General features: G+C 39.8%; 1 protein-coding gene and 1 pseudogene across 1 annotated transcript in view; both read left to right on the top strand.

Moving 5' to 3' along the window:
- The window catches only part of LOC105482235 (RAB2A, member RAS oncogene family), a 102918-nt gene that overhangs the window by 15288 nt on the left and 63792 nt on the right, over nt 1-23838 (top strand). The window lies entirely within an intron of this gene.
- On the top strand, nt 758-9590 carry LOC139355837 (ubiquinol-cytochrome c reductase complex assembly factor 2 pseudogene; annotated as a pseudogene).

Below are 23838 nucleotides of genomic sequence, written 5' to 3'. Positions count from 1 at the left end.
CTCTATAGAAGTCTTTGATATAAATAAATGTTTGTCAGTGGTTATCTTCTTTCTTTCGATAAAGTATTATTAGTTCAGTTTTAACTATGTCAGAGGGCAAAGTAAAAGTATATGTGTCCCAGATTACTTATGCTCAAGGCTTTACTTGACACAAAAACTAATAAATAGCTAAAAAGTTATAAATTAAAGCAATAATAATGTATGCCTGATGAATTGAGTCACCAGTCCTCTATGTAAAGGTATTTGTTATACTTGCTCAGGATAAACTTGGGTGTGAGGTGAAGAAATTCTACTGGTTTCATAGCTATGTGGATTTTTTTTTTTTTTTCCGAGACAGAGTCTTGCTCTGTTGCCCAGGCTGGAGTGCAGTGACACAATCTCAGCTCACTGCAACCTCCGTCTCCCAGGCTCAAGCGATCCTCCCACCTCGGCCTCCTGAGTAGCTGGGACTACAAGTGCGTGCCAGCACAGCCGGCTATTTTTGTATTTTTTGTAGAGACAAGGTCTCACTATGTTGCCTAGGCTGGTCTCAAATTCCCGAGCTCAAGCAGTCTGTCCGCCTTGGCCTCCGCAAGTGCTGGGATTGCATACATGAGCCACCACACCCAGCCTGCTACACGGATTTTCATCTGGTTTAAGAACTGTATCCATAAAGGACTGCCATGTCGGCAAGCTGGAAGGAGCATGCTGCTACATGCAGTCCTGAATTTTTTACTTCTGATATTAGCAACAGCTTGGACGCAGTTCAGTTTGGTTGAAAGAGCTAATATATAATTTGGATTTTAACTGACAGAATCCAAAGTGACCTTGGTAGGCAGAATGATAGTCCAAATTGTAGCAAAATTGAATTAAATAAAAATGAAGTTAAAACCCAGTATTTGCTTGTGAAATAATCATACAAATACAAAATGGAGGTCAGCTGGTTCGATATCCACACATGTCTAAAAACTTAGTTTTACATTACTTGATTCATATGAGTCAGATAAGTAATAAAGTGAACCAAAGAATAAATGTGATGCTAGGTTAGTAAAAGTATAGTGTACAGATAAGGCAGGTTCTACCCTGTCAGGCCTCAACTGCAATTCAGTTCTGAGAATCTTGTTTTAAAGGAATATCTACAAACAGGAGTCCGTGCTCAGGAGACCAGTAACACTGGTATGAAGGCTATAACATTCATGACATTTTAGGAATTGTTGAGTATCTGAACCATTTTAACCTGAAAAAGAAGACTTAAAGGAGAATATAATAATGACTTTCAGATATTTAGGTGACTGACATATAAAAGAGGGACTCATATCAGCACCATGAGTAGAAGACATACAGTTGGACTCTTCATAAAATGGAAAGAGCTTGTTCACTGGTAAGTTAATTTGTGCTAGAGTAGGAGTTTGATTGACACATATGAAGGCTTGGAAGATGGAGTTTATGCAAAGAATAGAGATTCACAGTTGATTATTTTTCTTCTTCTTCTTAAAGAAATTTAACATACTATTGTGGGCAAGGCGTGGTGGCTCTCATCTGTAATCCTAGCATTTTGGGTGGCCAAGGCGGGTGGATTGCTTGAGATCAGGAGTTCAAGACCAGCCTGACCAACATGGCAAAACCCCATCTCTACTAAAATATAAAAATTAGCTGGGCATGGTGATGGATGCCTAATCCCAGCTACTCGGGAGACTGAGGCAGGAGAATCACTTGAAGGTGGAGGTTGCAGTGAACTGGGATCGCACCACTACACTCCAGCCTGGGTGACAGAGCAAGACTTCTGTCTCAAAAACAAAACAAAACAACAACAACAACAACAACAAAAAGATACTATTGGGGGCCCAAAATGGTGGCCAGCTGGTACCGGCCTTTTCTTAAGCTCTGTGAGGAATGGCCAGTGGACGAGACCAAACGGGGCCGGGACTTGGGCGCTTACCTGTGACAGCGGGTAGCACAGGCCTTTCGGGAGGGAGAGAATACCCAGGTTGCAGAGCCTGAGGCCTGTGATCAGATGTACCAGAGCTTAGCGCGACTCCATACAAACTACTACAAACACAAGTACCCTCGCCCCAGAGACACCAGCTTCAGTGGCCTGTCGTTGGAAGAGTACAAGGTGATCCTGTCCACAGACACCTTGGAAGAGCTTAAGGAAATGGATAAAAGCATGTGGAAGAAACTGCAGGAGAAGTTTTCCTCCAAGGGTCCGGAGGAGGATCATAAGGCCTGAGCTCAGGCCTTACCTCACCCACATACCTAGGTGTGGAGTCTTGTACATTGCCATTGTCAATAAAACTGCCCCAGTTTCCCACAGGAAAAAAAAAAAAAAGATACTATTGTGGGCAGTCCCTGTGCTGGAGTTCAAAAAATGAAGACTGTCCTACCCTACAGGGAAGACCAATTTGCCACAATAACTACCAGAAAATGTAATAAAAATATGTACAAAGTACTAAAGGTATGTGGACAGGGTACTTTCTAACCGTGGAGTGAATGGCTTATAACAGATTTCAGATTGTCAGTAAACCTTTATTGAGCACCCGCTTACTGTATGCTGGTACTATGTTGTGACATTCATATGTGTTCTCACAGTAATCTTAGTAGGTAACTATTAACCCCATTTTCCAAATGAAAAATCAATAACCAGACGTGGTGGAATGTGCATGTAGTCCTAGCTACTTGGAAGACTGAGATAGGAGGATTGCTTGAGGCTAGGAGTTCAGGGCTGCAGTGTACCATGATCATGCCTATGAGTAGCCACTGCCCTCCAGCCTGGGCAGTGTAGTAAAATTCTGTCTCTTTAAAATAAAACATAAATAACAAATGAAAAATCAGGTGATAGGTACAGACTTGGTATAACTTGTTTGAATAATTGTCCACCTAATCAGTAGAATCAGTTTGTGCTTTTACCCCATCTTTATATTATGTGAGAAATACTGGGCTGGGCTCCTCATACTTATTTTGCCAAGAAAGTTTAATGACTTTATACCAGGAGTGATGTACAAAATGTGGCAGTAAAGGATTTTCATCAGGACTGGAGGAAAGGGATATGATGATTAACACTAAGGAATCTTGGGGCTATACTGTGAAGACCATTGTGTGTCATAGTTTAAGGGATTGCTTAACCCTCTGGATATCTGCATTAAGGAGCGTTATTCCCTTCCCCGTTCTCTAAGTGGAGCAAATTTCTACCCTCAACTCAGATATTTGTACAGTAATAAGCCTCATTCACCATTTAATTTTTTTTTTCTTGCTTGGCCTTTCCCCCCATTCTCTGGCTTAAAGTTTCTTTTCTTGGAGAATTTGTAGGAGAAATAGAAAAATCATGTTGGACTTAAGTGTGGCTATGTGAATTTTCAGCCTTAGCCATGAATAAGTCTTACTAAAAAGTACTACTTAGTAGTATTCTTCAGAGATTTTTAGACACAGGGAGGAGAAAGAAATCAAAATTTTCTGTTTCACAGTGCATTATTTTACTTGCAGGCTTTCTTGTAATTTTCTTACCAGATCAACATTTATAGTAGCTATATGTGGTCACACTAGAAGTTTTGCTGGTTATTTAAATGCAGTGACACTATGGAGGTAGTTAGATGAAGTCAGTAAAAGTACTGCTTATATAGTGTTGATGAAAGTTCCTCTTCACACTTTACATATGTAAGCAAGCATGGTAAACATCCTTCCAGAAATTTTCTGTACCTCTCTAAGCCTGTGTATGTGTATATGTGTCCCAATTCTACCAGTGAGATTATACAATCACTGCTGCTCTACAGTTTTATTTTTTTCATTTGAGGGTAAATCTTGAGTGTCTTTCTGTATCACCACATGTAAATCTCTCTCATTTTTTAAAAACTCTAGATAGATGAACCACAATTTATCAGCTTCTGATTTCTGTTAGTCGAGGTCTGTGGTAGCAAATAACAGAAACTAATTCTGGTTAATGTAAACAGAAGATTTTATTGGAAAGATTGGATGGTTCACAGACAGGAAAGCAATAAAATCAAGTTTGAAGATGGGCAAAATGAAGAAAGGCAAGGCACAGCCAAATTGCTGTTGTCAGTACGGCCTGCTTGAGAGGATGCTGGATGCATACCACTGGCCTCCACTGCTCTTATCTCCACTGTAGCCACTATGTATTGTCTGTTGATGGTCCTTGATATTGCAGCACTTTTTCAAGATTCTAAGTTCTAGATAGGAGTATCTGATTGGCTCAGTCTAGGACACATGTCTCCCTGCCCTAGCTGCTAAGGATCTCAAAGAAGAGTGCTCTGATGTTAGGTAGCGAGAAACAGCAAATGTCCACCTACACCTGCTTTGATGAATATCGTTATAGACAATGTTGCCGTTAGCCTTCTTGTGCATTTGTGCAAGAAGTAAAATTTCTGGGTCACTGGTAATTACATTTTGCATTTTGATAGGTACTGCCAAATTACCTTCCATTAAAAGTATGAATTTAGAAAGAATATTTAATTTTGACTTTGGTATATATTTCAGGTACTTACAATTCAACAGCCTAACCAACATTAATTGTGTATATTAAGTCACATAGGTAACCTAATTGGAACACTATTATTTGGGATAAAGTCAGCATAGTGGAAATAGTGTTCTTTTAAAAACATTTCTCTTTATTAAATTTCTGCAGTGTCAGAATCATTTTACTTATAGAATGTTCTTTCATCCCTAGTATTGCTAGCTGGAAAGTGAGATAACTTTCTTTTTAGTTAGCAGATTTATTGATTGCAAATAGCAGCATGTATCTGGGAAAGAACAAATTCAGGAGGTTGAGTGGACCAGTGGGAAAAGAAACTATGACTTAGAATCAAAAAAACTTGATTTTGAGTTTCTGCCTCTTATTATTTATGTTAAATTGACAACAAATGATTCAATCAGATTTTTCCTTTGATCTCTGTCCTTGTAAATATCTCTGTCCTCGTAAATATCAATTAAAAGAGAACAGAAGTATTCCAGATTCTTCCCAGTTTATTTATTTTACCGTCAGTACTAGCAAAAATGTGGATGAGATCTTTTGTTGTATATGAGTTGGATTAGACACTGCACAGTAATTTCTAGGTTTGTTTTTTATAAGCCACAGCATAAAGTATATTTTACATTGCAATCTAGGGTTCATGTGTGTAAATGCATATATATCTCCAAAACAAAAATTTCTAAGTGTGCTTATTCTAATCGTATATGTATTTGTTATTTTGTTATAATTTTTTTTTTTTTTTTTTTGGAAACAGAGTTTTGTTCTTGTTGCCTGGGCTGGAGTGCAGTGGCATGATCTCAGCTCACTGCAACCTCTGCCTCCCAGGTTCAAGCAATTCTCGTGCCCCAGCCTCCTAAGTAGCTGGGATTGCAGGCATGTGCTGCCACACCCAGCTAATTTTGTATTTTTAGTAGAGACAGGGTTTTTCACCATGTTGGTCAGGCTGGTCTCGAACTCCTAACCTCAGGTAATCCACCCACCTCGGCCTCCCTAAGTGCTGGGATTACAGATGTGAGTCACCGCACTTGGCCCATCTAATTCTTTTTTAATGCTAGTTCCAATCCACTAAATTGGTTTCATGACCTGACCAGTATGGCTGTCTAAAAAACATCACACCAGAGGACCTCTCTAGTTCCGACAAAACTGACATCCTACAATTCTAAAAGGTATTTATAACTGTTTTCTTTTTTATTTTATTTATTTTCAGGCAGAGTCTCACTCTGTTGCCCAGTGGGAGTGCAGTGGCATGATCATGGCTCACTGCAGCCTTGACCTCCCTGGTTCAAGCAATCCTCCCACCTCAGCCTCCTGAGTAGTTGGGACTGCAGGTGCATACCACCGCGGCTGGCTAATTTTTGATTTTTTATAGAGACAGGATCTCACTGTGTTGCCCAGACTGGTCTCAAACTCCTGGCCTCAAGCATTCCTCCCACCTCAGCCTCCCAGTACTGGGATTACAAGCGTGAGCCACCATGCTTGTCCATATAGCCCAGTTTTATTCTTCCTGATTTTTCTTAAACATTCTAGCCATTTTCCACTATTAAGATAAACTAGTGAGGAAAGTTCCACGAGTTGGGAGGAAGAAAGGAATAGGGATGCCATTTTCGCCACATTCTTACTTGCTATCAGGTTTAATACCTCTGTAATGTATTCCCTAATAAAATTATTGAATGCTCTGTTTTCCAGTTTTTTAAGATTTAAGTCATATCTAGCTTTGTATTTGCAAAAATACTGCACTTAAACACAAACTATGTCTTTCCTAAGAAAATTTAAATTCTACCGATATTCAAATACCCTCAACTTTACCAAATTAAATTTGGCTTATCTAATGCAGCATATTATTATTCATGCTAGTTGTATCATTTAGAGTTCAATTAGGAAACCGAAACTACACAGGAATTTGAACAGAGAAAGTCTAATGTAAACAATCCTTAACTGTAACGTAGGATTAGAGTAATGGGGGAATTGGCTGAGAGGTAGAGAGAACTCTGAAGACTATAGTAACAGCAGTTAGGGTAGTAGTCACTACCACTAAGGCTATGCAGAGCACGGAAGGAAGGAACAGATCTGACATTCAGACTTCATTGGAGGGGCACAGCTGAGGCCTACTGGAGGTCAGAGACATTAAGGGACTGAAATGAGCTGGACAGCTGCCCTCTTCATGCTTGGGGAAGCCTTCCATGGTGTGTGTGTAGCCTGAGAACTCCATGGAAAGCAACCTGAAGGAGTGCTGGGGGCAGATGGCCATAGAGGGGTGCTGAGTGCTGATGAAGCTGTCATGCCCTGTGCCCTACCAAGGTAGGAAGGTTTCAGTCTCACTTGAAGGACAGTGAAGGGTGGATTTGGAGCAAGGAGGCAGTCAATTGATAACTGGCACATGGCTGTACTCACTACCTTTTCAAAGGAAAATAACACTTAAGTTAGGGGCAGATAATAATACAGATACAACTCTAATTTAATGCAGTCGTGTTTTCATTCTCTAGCATCATTTTCCCATCTGAAAAATCCACTATTGAATATTTTTTTTTTTTTTTTTAGAAATTGGTAGTTTTTTTTCTTGAGATGTAGACTAGAGTTGTTTGATAGAATAGTCTATTACTTTGTGATCTTTCCAGTGAGCATGAGATGCATTAATTCATTCCCTGAGCATCTGCTTTTAAGCCAGTTCACTGTGCAAGGTCGTTTTCAAAATACAAAAAGGCGAATGTGACTGCTCCTGAGGAGTGAATCTAGATATGTAAACTGATAATAAAAGTACCATATGATAAGTGCTTAATCAAGTATGTACGTTTAGAGCAATTTGGCCTTAGCAGATAAAGTGAGCTTGTCTTTAGGTATTTGGAAAGGAAAAAGAAGTGATTTTTCCTAGATGCATTATCTCTTTTGCTACATATTATCTTTTATTTCTCACAATAACTAATGAATAAGATGTAGTATAATTACCATTACACAAATAAGCAAACAAGACCTAGGGACCTGAAGCAACTTTTTCAGTGTCATACACAGGATTCACATCTAGTCCAGTGAGTATTTGTTGTCTCTTAAATTCGTCGTGTATTTTGAAATGAAGAAGGTGTAAGTTCACCAAATATAAAACGTAGGACTAAGTACAATTGTGAAGGATTTAAAAAGTAGATTTGATGTGTCCTTGCCCTTAAGGGGTTTATAGTCTAGCTGTGCTTGTAGAATATGATAAGGACTCTGACTGAGGAACTGCAAGAAAGTATGGCATTTTGTAAGAAGGGGAATGCCTTTTTCCTCCTTGGAAAATAGGGTACAATAACATTTGAACTGGTTCTGACAAGTAGAAATGGTAAAAAATCAAAATATAGAAATAGGAGTAAACAGGAAGGCAGTTGTCTGCTAAGTTCCACACCTTGTACTGTCCTTGATATGAATGGTCCAGTTTGACTTTAGTATGGACCCTGTATCAGGCTGTTAGGAGAAATAAGGCTGGAAAGATAAATCCATTAAACATGGTAGACCTAGGGAGGTACATGTGACAGGTTAAGGTAGAGTTTGAACTCTATTCTGTAGACAGTGGAATGCACTGAAATTTTTAAAAGAAAGATTATACAACTAGAATTATAATTAACTTTAAAACCAAATACTGTATATATTCATATTGTAATATAGTGGCATAGACATACTAGATGTTAAATGTAATCCTTTTCTTCTGACTCATCCATTCTTTTTTTCTCATCCATTCCTGGTGCAGTCACATGTAAGATAGATTAAAAGGGTACGGGTATATAGTTAGATGGTAATTAAAATGTTCCAGAGAAGAGGTTCCTAGAGGCCTTGTCTAAGGCAGTGGTAATGAAAATAAAAGGAGGTTACAGATGAGAGCTAGAATTACCAGGATTTAGTGAAGGATATCATAGGGAGTGAAAAGTGTTAAAAATGAAGATAATTTTCAGGCACTTTCCCATTTCTGAAAAGTGTATACCTCAAATACTGCCTTCCTGCCTGCCCCCCTCCCTCCCTCCCTTCTTCTTTTTGAGACAGATTCCCTCTCTCGCTCAGGCTGAAGTGCAGTGGTGCAATCTTGGCTCACCACAACTTCCGTCTCACAGATTCAAGCGATTCCCGTGCCTCAGCCTTTCGAGTAGCTGGGATTACAGGTGTGTGCCACTATGCCTGGCTAATTTTGTTGTATTTTCAGTAGAGATGGGGTTTCCCCATGTTGGCCAGGCTGGTCTGGAACTTCTGACCGCAAGTTATCTGCCCATCTCAGCCTCCCAAAGTGCTGGAATTACAGGTATGAGCCACCATGCCTGGCCCATTTTTTTAATGTAAAAGTAATGCCTGCGTATGGTAATGTTAAAACAATGTGGAAAGGCAGAAGATTGGATATGGTGATGAGAGGTGACATTATGTAAGACACAATGGGGAGAAAACTTTTCCCTATGTGAAAACTCTGGGGCAGAAGTCAAGTCTTCTAGTGTGGGCTGTGCATAGTAACTTCCTTCCCAAGAATACAGTATAGAAAAGAGGGGGAAAGTTCCTTTGCATTGGGGAAGCCTGACAGACTACCTTAGCCAGGTTATAAAGGTTAAAATCAACAGTGATCAGTTACATTGATAGTATGTACCCTTGATATGATGTGATGAAAATGGTAATCTTTCTCTGTCATCTTCCTCCCAAACACTTATAATCCCAGTCTAATCATGAAAAATTTAGACAAATTTCAACACAGGGCATGTTACAAAATACCTAATCAGTACTCCTCAAAACTGCCAAGAACATCAAAAAAAGGAAAGCATGAGAAACTGTTAAAACCAAGAGGAACCTTAAGAAGGCCTGACAGTTAAATATAATATGGTTTCTTAGATGTGATCCTGAGACAACAAAAGGACATTAGGTGAAAATTAAGGGAAAAAATTAGAACTTTAAGGGAGTTACAGGTAAAGAGATTTTGGGCCGGGCACGGTGGCTCACGCTTGTAATCCCAGCACTTTGGGAGGCTGAGGCGGGTGGATCTTGAGGTCAGGGGTTCGAGACCAGCCTGACCACCATGGTGAAACCCCGTCTCTACTAAAAATACAAAAATTAACTGGGCGTGGTGGCGCACACCTGTAATCCCAGCTACTCAGGAGGCTGAGGCAGGAGAATTGCTTGAACCCGGTAGGCGGAGGTTGCAGTGAGCAGAGATTGCACCACTGCACTCCAGCCTGGGCGACAGAACGAGACTCCGTCTCAAAAAAAAAAAAAAAAAAAAAAAAAAAAAAAAAAACAGGTAAAGATTTCATAAAGAGTGCAGGATAAAGAATAATCCCAGCGCTTTGGGAGGCGGTCAGATCACCTGAAGTCAGGAGTTCCAGATCAGCCTGGCCAACGTGATGAAACCCCGTCTCTACTAAAAATACAAAAATTAGCTGGGCGTGGTGGCAGGCACCTGTAATCCCAGCTACTCAGCAGGCTGAAGCAGGAGAATTGCTCGAACCCAGGAGGCAGAGGTTGCAATGAGCTAAGATCGAACCATTGCACTCCAGCCTGGGCGACAAGAACAGAACTCCATTAACCATTGTGTATCCATTTAAGGTGCTTAGTAAGTAGTTTCTGAATATATCATATGCTTACAGTTCTTCAAAGTCTGTTTTTAAAGTGTAGGCCTTCAGTGAGGCCTACTTCATCTAGTCATTGAAACACAGGTCTAGATTTGGTTTCCTGGAGTCCACGTCACACCCAAGCTGAGCGAGATAATCACAGAAACTTGTCAGTGTTCTTTCTCTTCTGGCATTGACAGCAGAGGCTGTTGTGTTTTTCTCCTGAAACCAGACAGTTAAATAAATTATTTTATACATTCACAGCCAGATAATTTTCATCTTTGAAAAAATCAGATGTGGCCTGCAGCAGCACCCCCCCACCACTACCACCAAAAATAAATAAAAATCAGGAGAAAAAAAAATTTTAATAAAAATCAGGAGAATACAAAGGAAGATACTTCTACCTTTATAAAGAGAGGTGTGTGTTATGGAAAGCCTCCTCGAGGATATGACACTTGAGTTAAATCTTAAAGATGAGTAGCTGTAGACAAAAGAAGTCGCTGGTTATTATTAGAGAAAGAACACTGAATAGGCTGGGTGTGGTGGCTCACGCCTATAATCCCAGCCCTTTGGGAGGCCGAGGCAGGCAGATCATGAGGTTGGGAGATCGAGACCATTGTGGCTCACACGGTGAAACCCCATCTCTACTAAAAATACAAAAAAATTAGCTGGGCGTAGTGGCATGTGCCTGTAGTCCTAGCTACTCGGGAGGCTGAGGCAGGAGAATTGCTTGAACGCGGGAGGCAGAGGCTGCAGTGAGCCGAGATCGTGCCACTGCACTTCAGCCTGGGCAACAGAGCGAGACTCCGTCAAAAAAAAGGAAAAGAAAGAACACTGAATAAATGTATGCAGAGGCCCAATGTTTAAGAGATACTGACATATAGGAACATAGGCTTTCAGCTGAGTTTATGTGTCATTTACTCATTTTTGTAATTTTGGTCTCATCCCAGAAGTGTTTTAATATTGGGTGTACTTTAATACTGTAAAAGAAAGAAACAAATAGTAGTAGATGATTGTATCAAGGGAAAGAGGATAGAAGGTTAGTTCTTCAATATTGTCTATTTCTTTTTTTAATTGATACTTTAGCAACTCTCAGTTTTGTTAGCATACTTTTTTCTACACTTTGCAGTTTCCAGGAGAAAGATGTTTTACGTTCTTAAAGCTACATCTTCTTGGGAACTTTATTTTTATTACCAAGCTTGATGCCTGAAATATAGTAGGCATGATGCATTCAATTAATATTCTTTGAATAACTGTTTCTTCTCTTCCCTCCTAGCTTTCGCTAGACAGCCTTCTCAAATAAATGTTCCGTATTCCCAATTTCCTTTTCCCACACCACTCAATATTTCTTGTGTTTGAGTAACTTACTGATTGCAGTAGGAATTATTGTAGACAGAATCGACAAGACTGGGAAACTAACAACGTAAGAGTCTTAGGAATGAAAGATGACTCTTGATTAGTGTATTAGGTTTTTAGGGCTGCTGTAACAACTTATGAGCTTGGTGGCTTAAAATCACAGAAATTTGTTCTCTCCCAGTTCTTGAGGCCAGACACCTGATATTAGATGCGTTCTCTCAGAAGGCTCCAGGGAGAATCCTGCCTTGTCTCTTCCAGCTTGTGGTGGCTCGAAGCGTTCCTTGGCTTCTGGCAGCAGAACTGTACTCTCTATCCTTGTCTTCATTCACTTTGCTTTCTCCCCTGTGTCTTTGTCTCCTGCCTTTCTCTTAGAAGGACACTTGTCATTTGGATTTAGGCTCCACCCTACATCCAGGATGAGCTCATCTAGAGATCCCTAATTATATCTGCAGAGATCCTTTTTCCAAATAAAGTCACATTCATGGTTCTAGGGTCAGGACTTGGACATATCTTTTGGGGGGGGCCGTTATCCAGTTTACTACAGTAAACCGCCAGAGAGTATACAGCTGATGAAATGAAAATTATTCTCTTGGATGCAAGGGGATAATATATGGCAAACCAACAACATGAAAACAATCCCGAAATCATTCTGTTTAAAAAGACAGTGATGGCTGGGCATGGTGGCTCACGCCTGTAATCCCAGCACTTTGGGAGGCTGAGGCAGGTGGATCACTTGAAGTCATGAGTTCAGTTGAAGACCAGCCTGTCCAATATGGTGAAACCCCGTCTCTACTAAAAATACGAAAATTAGCTGGGTATGTTGGCGGGTGCCTGTAATCCCAATTACTCGGGAGGCTGAGGCAGGAGAATCGCTTGAACTCGGGGGGCAGAGGTTGCAGTGAGCTGAGATCGCACTACTGCGCTCCAGCCTGGGCGACAAAGTGAGATGCCTTCTCAAAAAAAAACAAAAAAGTGATAAAATTGCAGATATTTCCTTCAATTCTTTTTTTTCTTTTTTTCTTGTTTCTCACTCTGTTGCCCAGGCTGAAGTGTAGTGGCATGATCTCCACTTACTGCAGCCTCCACCTCACGGATTCAAGCTATTTTGGCTAATGTTTATATTTTCAGTAGAGACAGGGTTTCACCATATTAGCCAGGCTGGTCTCAAACTCCTGACCTCAAATGATCTGCCTGCCTCATCCTCCCAAAGTGCTAGGATTACAGGCGTGAGCCACCATGCCCAGCCCAATTCATTTAAGTTTTTTAATGTGGTCAGGTGAGTTTAGTTGGAGATAATGCTCTCTTAGCTGTACTCGTCTTGAAGAATCCTCAGTTTAACATTTGTATTAAAACTTTGAATTTGCAAAATACTACTACATTTTATCACTTGAGCCTCATGCATTCCTCTGAAATAGGAATGCTGTATTTTCTTTTCTTTTTTTTTTTTTTTCCCCTAGTGCCTTTTTTTTTCTTTTTGTTTTTTAAATAGAGATGGGGTCTCAGTATGTTGCCCAGCCTGGTTTTTAAACTCCTTGCCTCAAGTGATTCTACCACCTTCGTCTCCCAAAGTGCTGGGATTATAGGTGTGAGCCCCGGCCTGTATTTTCATTTTGCAATTTTATAGATGTGGAAGTAGAGCTCAGTTTCCGTAACTAACTTGCCTGAGGTCACAGGTTATGAAATTATCCAGATGGATTTGAACACTGGTGTTACAACTGTAAAGCCTGTTGTTTATTAATACTCTGAAAAGGGCAGACTTTATTTTTTCGTGTTTCATGGTTTTTCAGTTTGTAATATAATTACAAAATGTCTAGTTTTTTTGTGTTTTTGGTAGACACGGGGTTTCACCATATTGCCCAGACTGGTTTTGAACTCGTGAGCTCAAGCAGTCTGCCCACCACAGCCTCCCGAAGTATTGGGATTACAGGCGTGAGCCACCATGCCTGACCTCGTTTTCACATATTTTAAATTAAAGCTGTTTGGCTTCTGATTGTAAAAATAGAATCATCACTAATATTGACAAATCTTGCAATTAGTGGGAAGTTGGTTTAGGACAAGGAAAATGAACTTCAGTAGAATACCCAGCACCTACTCGTAAGGACTCTTTGCCTTAAAATGACCAGAGGACTTAATTAGTTCTTGGGCCCCACCAAAGACATACTAAATCTCTGAGATGGGGCTTCAGGAATCTGTCTTTTTTTTTTTTTAATTTTTATTTTTGCCGGGCGCGGTGGCTCAAGCCTGTAATCCCAGCACTTTGGGAGGCCGAGACGGGCGGATCACGAGGTCAGGAGATCGAGACCATCCTGGCTAAAACGGTGAAACCCCGTCTCTACTAAAAAATACAAAAAACTAGCCGGGTGAGGCGGCGGGCGCCTGTAGTCCCAACTACTCGGGAGGCTGAGGCAGGAGAATGGCCTGAACCCGAGAGGCGGAGCTTGCAGTGAGCTGAGATCTGGCCACTGCACTCCAGCCTGGGCAACAGAGCAAGACTCCGTCTCAAAAAAAAGAAAAAAAAAAATTTTTATTTTTGGAGACAAGGTTTCACACTTTGTCACCCAGGCTGTAGTGCAGTGGGACGATAATGTCTGAGCCTCCTGAACGCAGGTGATCCTTCCACCTCATCCTCCAAGTAGCTGAGACTACTGCCATGCACCACCACACCCAGCTTATTTTTTGTAGAGGTGCCATGTTGCCCAGGCTGGTCACAAACTCCTGGGCTCAAGCATTCAGTCCTCCTGCCTTGGCCTCCTGAAGCACTGGGGTTATAGGTGTGAACCCATCACACCCGGCCAGGAATCTAATTTTTAATGAGTACTACTCATAATTGTTATCTCATTGACTTGATGTTTAATATTCAGCTCTCACAATGGTGTCCTACTGAGGGACAGTGACTCCGACCCTGAGTAGAGGAAGAAGGTAAGGTATGGTACCAACTCTAATAGCAGCATTAATAAGTGTTGTAGTGATTTGTATTAATTACAGAGTGGTGATGATCTGTGTATATCCAAGATATCGACATCAGGCCTTAAAAAACAATGTTTTGCACATCTGCTTTTTATTCATTGAACAAATAATTCATCAATACTAGCTGAACAGATCATTCTAGGTGCTTTGGAGAATGAAAAGATGCATAGGAATACAGATCTTGCCCTAAAGGAACTTTGTTTATAAATGTTGTAAAAACAGGCATTTAAATAACTGTAGTGTAAGATAAAAGTTAGTACATAATAATTATCGTATCAGAGATAAAGTGTTCTGAAGTCCATTAAGGGAAAGATCACATCCAGAGGAATACTAGAAGAGGTGGAGGGTGCGCATGGCTTTCTGTTTGTTTAGGAAAACAAATAAATAACCTTTGTCATCTGTACAGGTACTCTCCAAAATCTCAGGGTAATTCTTTGTGTTGGACTTTTTCTTTTTTCTTAAGCCTTCTCAAACCTTCTATCAGGTTTAAGATTCTAGTTAGTGATATTTCCTATTTGTGATAGCTGAGAGAATTTGATGTACAAGACTTGACCAATCTTCTCTTGAGTGTGTTCGAGGATGGGAGACTTGAATGCATGTGTCAGAAGATTTCCATGGAGAAGCAGGTAATAAAGATGCAAGAAAAACAGGTTGCTAGATCTCCAAACAGGGAGAGAGGGCTGAGATCTAGTTTTGAATGGTAAAGGAATATAATACTTCTCTAGGATGTAAAGAAAAGATAAACTACATGGACATCTAGAGGAAGCTTCAAGTGAAGAGGTAATCCTTGTTGGATTTTTGTCTTTGTTTGTTTAATTAAATAATAATACTGGTAAGTTATTACATAGTGCTTCCTACATGTTTTCAGTGCTTTATATATGTTAACTGGCTTAATTCTCACAACTCTTGTTGTGAAGTATGTACTGTTCTTATCCTCATTTTTGAAAGTGATGCATGCAAAGGCCAAGTAGTTTATCCAAGATCACCCAGGTAGTGCTTTTAACAACTACACAATTCAGTCAGAATCTCTGGAGGTGTGAGGCCTGAGCATCAGCTTGGGTTGCTTTTGTTTGTTTGTTTTTGTTTTTTGGGTCTTTTTTGTTTTTTGGGTCTTTTTTTTTTTTTTTTTTTTTTTGGTGTGGATTGAAAACTACCAATGGATAGAAAATGATTGGGGATTGGAGTTACTTCACTGGAATGACAAAGGACAGCATCTGTAATGTGGAATGTCTGTCTACGTGGAGAGAAAGGGAGAGGATGTGCACAGGCCTTGTTCTTGGTGCAGAATGAAAGCCATTGGCAGGAGATAGTTTTTTTCTCCCCATTTCAAATTGGGTTTTTATCAGAGATCCCAGCATAACTTTTTTTAAAAGACTAGATAGTTGCTTTTTCTTTAATTTTCCATTTCTATTAGAAAAGTAGCAAAAACAACTGTTTATAGGGGATTCCTTTCCAGAAGTTTTTTTTTTTTTTTGTTGTTGTTGTTGTTGTTGTTGTTGTTGTTGTTGTTAAAGATTTAAATACAGGCTTTCTATTTGTCCTCCTTTTAAAAAAAAAAGGGGGGGGTTTTGGAATTTGCCAGCCTTCACTCAAAATCCATTTTTGTTTGTTCTCATTCTGTTTAATTCTGTGATTAAATAACAAACATGGGCTATGTCTGTCTTTTTTATTATTATTATTATTTTGCTGATTCCTCTTTACATGTGGCTTATCTTCATCCTGAACGTCTTTCTTGAAATCTGTACTCACATATTGAGTTGTCTACTCAGCTTTGTCTCTTGGATGACTAATAAACATCTCAACTCAAAATAACCAAACTGGAACTGATGATCTGTCCACTCTCAATCTGCTCTACCTACATCTCCCATCTCATTGAACTCACTGTTTGATCAGGCAAAAACATTGGAATCATTCATAACTCACTTCTCTTTCTCAAAAAATTCACACTGTCAACACATTCTCTTGGCTCTGCCTCACGAATTCAGTCACTTTGAGCTACCCCCAGTGTAACCACCCTGGTCCAAGTCACCATTTCTTGTCTTATTGAGAAAGCTCCTTACTGGTTCATGGTTTTTTTTTGTTTTGTTTTGTTTTGTTTTTAAGTCAAGGTCTCACTCCATCATCCAGGCTGGAGTGCAGTGGCGCGATCTTGGCTCACTGCATCCTCTACCTCCCAGGTTCAAGTGATCCTCCCACCTCAGCCCCCCAAGTAACTGGGACTAAGGTGTGCACCACCATGCCTGGCTAAGTTTTTTGTATTTTTTTGTAGAGACACGGTCTTACCATGTAGTCCAGGCTGGTCTTGAACTCCTGGGCTCAAGCAGTCCACCTGCCTTGGCCTCCCGTAGTGCTAGGGAAAGCGTGAGCCACCACACCTGCCTTCTTTGCTTCTGCTTTCATCTGCTTCTACTTATGTTTGTTCTCATTGTAGCAGCCAGTAGGCCTTTTAGAATTTAAGTAAAATTATTTTACTCCTCTGCTGAAAACTCTCCAGTGAATCCCCTATTTTGTCTCAATAAACACAGAGTTCTTTAGGTTCTGTGTGATTAGGCCCCTGTCATTCCTATATCCTAGTTCCTAGGGGCATGACTCTCCCCGCCTCCTGTGCTTTAACCGCATTGGCCTTATTGCAGTTTCTCTAAAATGTGCCACCTTAGAACTTTTCTTCTAAACTGTTTCCTTGGTGTGGAATAATGCTCTTCTCTCAGTGATCCACTGGCCTATTTCCTCATCTCCTTTAAACCTTCATTTAAGTCTCACCTTCTCCATGAGAGGCTACCTGGTTTAGTAACATACCTTCCTCCTTCCCCCTACCCCAGCATTTCAGGTCCTACATCCTTGCCCTGCTCTGCTTTTTCTTTGTACCATAGCATTTAATACCCTGCAACTGATTCTGTTTCTCTCCCTCTCCTGTATACACATACACGTTTGTGCACACATGTTGGGAAAAAAACAAGTTTATAGTCTTTCACCCCATTCCGCAAGTTTGTGAGCCTTTGTCTTTGCACTGGAGATACATGTGGCTAATGCTGAAGATGAATAGATCATGGTTCATGCTTTTAGGGAGCCTAAAGTGTAAACAGACATAGTAATAGTGGTTTACTATTGATGGTAGCAACAAACATTTGTTTAATTCTTTTTTGAAACTTTACTATGTGCCAGACACTGTTTTAAGACTTAGAATGGATTAACTTATTTAATGTTCTCAATTATCCTATTAAATAGGTGTTATTAACCTACTTCTTACAGATTAGGAAACTGAGGCACTAAAAAGATAACTACAGATGGTCTCTGTCTTATGATGGTTTGACTTAGCAATTTTTCAACTTTGCAGTGGTGCAAAAGTGACATTCAGTAGAAGCTGTACATCTTTTATTTTTACTATTTTTATTCTATGTTGGAGACAAGGTGTTGCTTGTCACTCTGGCTGGAATGCAATGGCTCAGTCATAGCTCACTGCAACCTCAAACTCCTAGGCTCAAGCAGTCGTCCCTCCTTAGCCTCCTGAGTAGCTAGGACCACAGATGTGCTACCACGCCTTGCTATTTTATTTTTATTTTTATTTTTTTGAGACAGAATCTTGCTATGTTGCCCAGGCTGGAGTGCAGTGGCACAGTCTTGGCTCACTGCAGCTTCCACTTCCCAGGTTTAAGCGATTCTGATGCCTCAGCCTCTTGAGTAGCTGGGATTTTGTTTTTGTTTTGTTTTGTTTTTTTTAAAGACGGAGTTTCGCTCTTGTTGCCCAGGCTGGCGTGCAGTGGCACAGTTTCGGCTCACTGCAGCCTCTGCCTACCAGGTTCAAGCGATTCTCCTGCCTCAGCCTCCCTAGTTGCTGGGATTACAGGTGCCTGCCACCACACCCGGCTAATTTTTGTATTTTTAGTAGAGACAGGGTTTCACCATGTTGGCCAGTCTGGTGTTGAACTCCTGACCTCATGATCTACCCACCTCAGCCTCCCAAAGTGCTGGGATTACAGGAATGGGCCACCACACCCAGCCTAATTTTTAAATACCTATGGGATCTTGCTATGTTACCCAGGCTGGACTAGAACTCATGGTCTCAAGTGATCCTCCTGCCTCAGCCTCCCAAAGTACTGGGATTACAGGTGTGAGCCACCATGCTCAGTGACCTATCACTCTTATAAGTTGTAGGGAAAAGAGTTCTCTATGTTCTCTTCATATTAGTATACTTTGTGACGTGATGGATTCATTGTTTTCCATTTCTATTTAAACAGATACTCAGATGTTAACTTTATCCATGAGAAGAAAATGTTACTAAATTTTAAAGCTCTAAGTAATAAATCATCAGGGCCAATTAGTAGAGTTAGAAAGAAACTTGATGATTGTCTGGCTCAATTCTCTGATTCTCTGTACGTATAGTAAAATTATGTCCAAAAAGATGAAATGATATATGGAAAGTTACACAGTTGGTTAAACCCCTCCCATCTTCTAGAGGTAGTAAGGAAACTTCAGAATTAGCTGTATGTGCAAATTTTCTCTCTGTTATCAGTCAACAACTTAGACAAGTTTTCTAGTAAAAAAGGTATGAGGACAGATAGAGGCTTGCTTTGTACCTGCTGTGTGCTAGGGACACACTCTTGCAAGTGATTTCTGTCCTAATAGAGCTCATATACTATGTGACTTGGGGGGTCACGTTCTGTTATAGGAGAGCCTATAAAGCATGATACAATTAATAAAAATAATAGCTTTATTTGAGGGCTTTCTGTTCTACACACTGTGCTTTTTGAGTGGTGACGGTTGTTTGTAAGATTCAGTATCTGGGATAATAAAGATAGGGGTTGAAAAAAGAAAAAGTGAAAAAAAGTCGATGTCCAACTGGAGAAGCAGAACCAGTAGGATATATGTGTGCATGTGATTAGATAGATAGAGATGGGAGTTGAAATTGAAATTGATTGGTTTATTTGGTTTATGTGATTGTGGGGGCTAGACAAACAAGTCTGAAATCCTCAGGACAGGCAGTAACCCACAGGTATGGCTAAAGTTGCTGTCCACGGGCGGAATTATTTCTTCTCTCTGGGAAGCCCCCGTCGCACTTAAAGTCAGCCGATTATGGATTTTTATTACGTGTATGATGCCTTCACAGCAACACCTGGATTAGTGTTTGACTGCATAACTAGGGTAGGGCCTAGCCAAATTGATGCATCAAAAAGACCGTCATTTTGTTGTTTGCATTTTTATTGAAGTATATTAGGCACACAGAAAAATGCATGTATCCTAAGTGTATAGCTCAAATAATTGTTATAAACAGGACACACTCAGGTTACCAGTACTGTACAGGGTCCCTTTTATATCTATATATTTCATTTGCTTGTTAAAACATTTCATTGAGGGTAGAGATTTCCTCCATTTTATAGAGAAGAATTCTGAGGCTCAGAAAGGTCAAGTACCCTATGTTACAGCTAATAAGTGACAGAGCTGGAATTCTAATCAGGGTTTTGAGGCATGTATATAGTATTATGGGAACCCAAGGCTGAAATTGATTGATTCATTGGCGTATATGATTGTCGGGGCTAAACCAGTAGTTCTGCTTGGGGATTGGTAGAATCTTTGGAACAAGAATGTTCTACCAAAGAGGACATATAAAACTTTGAGTTAAGTCTTAAAGCATGAATTTAAATTTGCCAGGAAGTGAAAAGTTCCTTTGTAAAAGGTACCAGCAAAAAAATATGATATCATTTCAGGGGACAAGAGATGGTTTGTTGTTGCTAACTATAGAGTCTTTGGACTGTGTTGTCTTAGTATTAATCTCTTAGAGTAATAATTTTCAGCTCAAAAAGGACTTTGTGTACTATTTTGAAGATCTTGAATTTTTATATTTTAGTCAGCATAACATGAGAGTGAGTTAACTGTATCTGCATTTTAGCAAACATTTTCACAGTGATTTACAAAATAGATTAGAAAGGCTGAAGGAAGAAAGATCTGGTTCTTAGTGAGAACCAGAACTAGAGCACTGATGATTCAGAGGAGGGTAGAGCATGGAATTTATGAAGACTTTCAGAGAGAATTGATGAGATGGATGAACCACTAGAGCTGGATGATGAAAGAAGAGGAATAATTAAGGATGATTCCAAGTTTCTTTTAAGTATGATCCATTGGGAAACAATTCCAGAGATTAGGAAATACTGAAGGAGAAGCTGTGTTTTGGTCTCTTCTGTCATGGGTAGGGTGAATCACAGGTTGATTGGGAGGATGATGAATAAGAGAATGAAAAAGAATGAAATCAGTTCCAGAAGTCTGAGTTTTGCAGCTGAAGGTATTGAAGTGTAAATGTTTAGTAGGCAGTTGGAAATAATTGGAGTGAAGTTAAGGTGGTGGATTTGATAATCACTGACTAATTTATAGAAGTAGGTTGAGGACCAGCCTGGCAACATGATGAAACCCCGTTTCTACTAAAATACAAAAAATTAGCTGGGCATGGCGGCGTGCGCCGGTAGTCCCAGCTACTCAGGAGGTTGAGGCAGGAGAATTGCTTGAACCCGGAAGGCGGAGGTTGCAGTGACCTGAGATGGCGCCACTGCACTCCAGGCTGGGCAACAGAACGAGACTCCATCTCAAAATAAAAAAAAGAAAAAGAACATAGGTTGAGGCCACGGGTCTGGATTCGTGCTCTGAAGTGACAACAAAAGGTAGAGTGCAGAGGCTTAAGGAAGACCTCCAGTATTTTCAGGGTTACGTGGAAGAAGAGGAGTTGGTTGTCATAGAATTAAGACATCAAAGAGATAGTTGTAGCCTGACAAAGCCAGAAGAGATTATTTTCAAGGAGGTTGTAGGCTGATACATTATATAGATATAGTTTATGGGCATGAATATATTTATCTTCAATAAATTGTGCTGGGAAAACTAGATAGCCATGTGCAGGAATAAATTAGACCCCTGTCTCTCACCATATACAAAAATCAGCTCAAAATGGGTGAAATACTTTGGTCTTTCAAAACTAGACCCAAAACTATAAAACTACTAGAAGAAAATGCTGGGAAAATGCTTCGGGACACTGATCCAGGCAAAGATATTATGGATAAGACTTCAACAGCACAAGAAGCAAACAAAAAGGCAACAAAAGCAAAAAGAGACCAATGGGATTATATCAAACTAAACTCCTTCACAGCAAAGGAAACAATAGAATGAAAACACAACTTTTAGAATGGGATAAAATATTTGCAAACTGTCTTACAAGGGATTCATATCTAGCATATACAAGGAACTCAACAGTAAAAACAAAAATGATTTAAAAATGAGGGAAGGATCTGAATGGACATTTCTCAAAAGAAGGCACACAAATGGCCATCAAGTATATGAAAAATGCTCAGCATCACTAATCATCAGGGAAATGCAAACCAAAACCACAGTGAGATAACATCTCATCTTAGTTAGACTGGCTATTATCAAAAAGACAAAAAATAACATGCTGGTGAGGATTCAGAGAAAAGATAATTCTTATATGCTGCTGGTGGGAATTTAAATTATAGTCGCTAAGAGAAACAATATCAAGATTCCTCCAAGAACTAAAAATAAAACTACCATATGATCCAGTAATCCCACTACTGAGTATTTATCCGAAGGAATATAAATCATTATATCAAAGTAGTGTTAGTATCTGCACTCCCATGTTTGTTGCAGCACTATTCACAATAGCCAAGATGTAGAATCAACCTAAGTGTCCACCAGTAGATGAATGGATAATGAAAATGTGGTAAATATACGCGATGGAATACTATTCGTCATAAAAAAGGATGAAATCCTGTCATTTGTGGCAACATGGATGAGACTGGAGGACATTATGTAAAGTGAAATAAGTCAGGTATAGAAAAGTAAATACTGCATGTTCTCATATCCACAATAAGTAATAGCTTAAAAAGTTGAGCTCATAAAGGCAGAAAGTAGAATTGTGGGTATTAGAGGCTGGGAAGGGTAGGGGAAAGGTGAGGACAGGGAGTGGTTAGGTTAACAGGTACAAAATTATAGCAGGAATAAGTTCTCCTGTTCTATAGTACTATAGGGTGACTATGATTAATAACTTCTTGTATATTTTCAAATAGCTGTAAGAGAGGATTTTTGAATGTTACCAACGTACATAAAAAAATGATGAATGTTTGAGGTGAACAGATACTCTGATTACCCTGATCGATCATTACACATTGTATACATGTATGGAAATATCACTGTCTCATAAATAAGTACAATTATGTGTCAATTAAAATTTTAAAAAAATTTTTTAAGAACACGGAAACTTAGGTGTAGGTGTAGTGACACATAACCTATAGTCCCAGCTCCTTGAGAGTCTAAGGTGGTAGGATCTCTTGAGGTCAAGAGTTTGTGGCCAGCCTGAGCTGGAATATGGAATCCTGAAAATGAGGAACCAAAGAAATAAGCATTTTCTGTATTTAACCAGCACTTAGTCAGAATAAGATTAGTATTACTAGAGTGATACATATTCTCTTGTGAGGTGGGAAAGGGTTTTCTGGTTCTTCTATCACTTAAATGATTACCAAACTCTTAGATGATTCTTGAAGTCCCTCAAGAAAACTTGTGATTTCTAACTATATATATTTTTTCTATACCACATGAAAAAATTGGGGATGTTAAGTAATTGCTCACCTATTTTGAACTTTCACATCTTTTAAAAGATAATATTCTTTCATGCTAGGTTTTGGATACAGAGTAAATTCTTTTGGTGTACTTGATAACTAACTCTTTTAACTTAAAAAAAAACTGTTCTTTTGTCTTCTGTCCTACACCTGAAAGTCTGTTCAAAAGAGTTAAAAATTGGATAAAATGAGTTTGACTTTGGGCCTTGTGTAATACAACAGACAAGAAAACTAAAGATCACATGTTTTGAAATTCCAGTTTCTTTTCACTGTCATTTCTTCAGAAAGGTTTTCTCTATCCCAGCCAGGCATGGTGGCTCACACCTGTAATCCCAGCACTTTGGGACGCCAAGGGGGATGGATCACCTGAGGTCAGGAGTTTGAGACCAGCCTGACCAACATAGTGAAACCTGTCTCTACTAAAGATAACAAAAGTTAATCAGGCTTGGGGGTGTGTGCCTGTAATGCCAGCTACTTGGGAGGCTGAGACAGGAGAATTGCTTGAACTTGGGAGGCAGAGGTTGCAGTGAGCTGAGATCATGCCACTGCATTCCAGCCTGGGTGAAAGAGCAAAACTCCATCTCCAAAAAAAAAAAGATTTTCTTCATTCCTTTTGTCTAAATTAAGTATCATTTGTTTGTTTTTTGAGACAGAGTCTCACTCTGTTACCTACCCTGGAGGGCAGTGGTGTGATCATAGCAGCCTTCAACTCCTGGTCTCAGACTATCCTCCCACTTCAGCCTCTCGAGTAACTGAAACTACACATGCGCACCACCACACCCATCTTTTTTTTTTTTTTTTTTTTTTTTTTGGTCTTTTTTTGTTTTAAAAGACTGTCTCCCTCTGTTGCCCAGGCTGGTCTTGAACTCCTGGGCTTAAGGCCTACCTTGGCCTCCCAAAA

This window comes from Macaca nemestrina, chromosome 8, assembly GCF_043159975.1.
Source record: "Macaca nemestrina isolate mMacNem1 chromosome 8, mMacNem.hap1, whole genome shotgun sequence".
Taxonomy (NCBI): Eukaryota; Metazoa; Chordata; class Mammalia; order Primates; family Cercopithecidae; genus Macaca; species Macaca nemestrina.
Note: the sequence above shows the minus strand (reverse complement) of the source record. Positions and strands in the feature narration are given on the sequence as shown.